The 2,500-nt window shown below is 42.6% G+C and overlaps 1 pseudogene across 1 annotated transcript in view; it reads right to left on the reverse strand.

Moving 5' to 3' along the window:
- Window positions 1–102: 102 nt before the first annotated feature.
- The window catches only part of LOC144972492 (pituitary homeobox 2-like), a 30,178-nt pseudogene continuing 27,780 nt past the window's right edge, over window positions 103–2,500 (reverse strand). Inside the window, exon 4 of the transcript XR_013645366.1 lies at window positions 103–1,120. The product of XR_013645366.1 is annotated as a pituitary homeobox 2-like (transcript). The remainder of the gene's footprint in view (window positions 1,121–2,500) is intronic.

Below are 2,500 nucleotides of genomic sequence, written 5' to 3' on the forward strand. Positions count from 1 at the left end.
ATGCCTATTCTCTAAAAGTCCATTTGCCTCCCATGTCTTCAGAAATCGAATTCGTCACTGTCCAACCGTTAAGATCAATCAATAAAGAAATTGATTTCCTTGCTTAGATTTAAAGCATCTGCAATCAACCGGTTGTTACTACTTCCGCTGCTGCTACTACAAATGCTACTAGATACACCATTTATTAGTCCACCAGTAATATTGATGCTGTTGCCGCCACTTGTACTACTGTTGTTTATATCAATGTTAACGCAACTCTCTCTGCTTCCCAAGTCATCATATTTAATTATGTCCCTACTACCACTACCACCAATACCACTACTATTCTGGTGCATAATATCGTCATTGGCGGGAACCGTGAGATCGTGGACATGAGATGATGTCGACGGTGATGATGCTGATGTTGCAGAAACGGAAACAACAGCAGTTGATTCCCCTAGAAGACTTTCATCTGGAAGCGGAAATAGAGTTGAAGTCGTTGATACGGCAGTGCTTGTGGCGGCGAATGGTGATAATGCGAAGGATGAGTGAGTTAGAGAAGAAGGGTGAGGAGGAGGAGGATAGGGCTGGTCTGTATGTCAAACGGCAGCGCCGTTTCCTACAGTGGCGTATGACATGCGGAGAGTGGAGGTTGTCTAGCCGGCATGGACGGGTACCCGAACGGAGAAGTATGCGCTTTAGCCTTGAGTCGTAGGGCGGCGATGCTGTTGAACATTGGTCTCTGTTGTAGATGTAAGGAGGGGCTGGAGGGGCGTAGGGGCAGGGCGCGCCGGGGAGTTCATAGAACTAGCTACGCCCGTGGAACCCATCATGGACGAGTTGATGCTACTGATTGGGCTGGAGAGGAAGAGAAACCGCCGAGGGGTTGGCTGGAGACCACTGAGGACAGATGAGGATTCACCGTGCTGTTCATGTTCATATTGAGCCCCCAGGGAAACGTTTTGGTGCTGAGAGGGGAGGGCACTTTGGTAGCCCAATTTTGGTATGGGTAGCTAGTGTAGAGACCATCGTCAAATGGAGGTTGCATGAAACCGTTGAATTGGGGACCGAACCCGGTTTTGAATGTTTCCATGTTACGCTCCCGCTTGCGCCATTTGGCTCTTCTGTTTTTGAACCACACCTGAAATGAAAATGATTATACTATCAGGAATAGCGGAATTACTAGAAAACGTAAAGACTTTGGCCCTTTACTTGTTCAGGTCATTCAGAGTAAATTTTAAGCATGTTTATTTATCATAAATTATTTGAGAAACTAATCAGACAATGCACGCGCGTTAATTACTAATGTCAAATATTGTCTGTTGTCATCATCATCATCATCATCATCATCATCATCATCATCATCATTATCATCATCATCATCATCATCATCATCATCATCATCATCATATCATCAAAATAATCACTAACACCGTCATTGTTGGTACCACATCACCACTTCCATATCACCACTACCATCACTGTAACAACGACGACGAGATTGGCGGTGACAAATAATAATAAACAATAGCACCACTGTCATCATCACCACGATCAACAACAACAACAGCAGCAACAACAACCACATCATAACAACCACAAACACTACTACTACCAACAACACCATTACTACCGTCACCACCACCATTACAATCACAACATCCAGCACAAAGCGAAGTGTTCTGTCTTTTCCCACTCTCCATCCATACAGCCTGCCCTGGATCAGGAAAACCAGGCAGACGCGTGGATTAAGAGATGACAAACTATTGATGGGTAGGATTCAGAAAAGACAGGACACGCACGCACACACACACACACACACATACAAATGTATACACACCCATATGAACAAACGCACTCGTAAACCATAATATACATATAGAAAAACATATGAGCTGGTGACAAGAGGTCATTTTTCTAACGTTCGATGCAAAGAGCAAAATATATCAAGTACAGTAATTATTCGAGGAACATCGACGTGATCTGTTTTCATCACTTTTTCCTAGTATCTGGATAATTTGCCAATAATCAATGAGAGACCTGGCAACAAAAGAAAGCAGCACTATGTGATCTCAAAGTGTCACCTATCAGATTTACATTTTTCTACAAATTGACAAGCTCCTACTAGTTTCTTTTATGCCGCCTCTTTGTTTCGGGACCATTTATTGTATAAACTCAAGATAATCTGATGAAATTTAGATTTTGTTTTGTTTTGTTTGTTTTTAAGGGTTTTACGGCGCTTGCAACACATTAAGGTCATATCAGCGCCATTAGATTTTGTGTCTGAAAAAAATGCCTTTTTACGCACGTTAAAGACGTATCGGCTTTAATTTGTTTTGTTTTTTAAATTTATTTATATATGCGCGCACATACAGCCCCCCCCCCCTCCCCCCCTCCCCCCCCCCCCCCACACACACACACCACATGTACTAAATCATATTTTGTTTATTGCATGCCGATTATAGATAGAAAGCGTGTCTTTTTTTAGAATGGAAATTCCAAATCTTTGCTATTCTAGAAT

This window comes from Berghia stephanieae, chromosome 5 (genome assembly GCF_034508935.2).
Source record: "Berghia stephanieae isolate SIO BIC M18660-M18661 chromosome 5, UCSD_Bste_1.3, whole genome shotgun sequence".
NCBI lineage: Eukaryota > Metazoa > Mollusca > Gastropoda > Nudibranchia > Aeolidiidae > Berghia > Berghia stephanieae.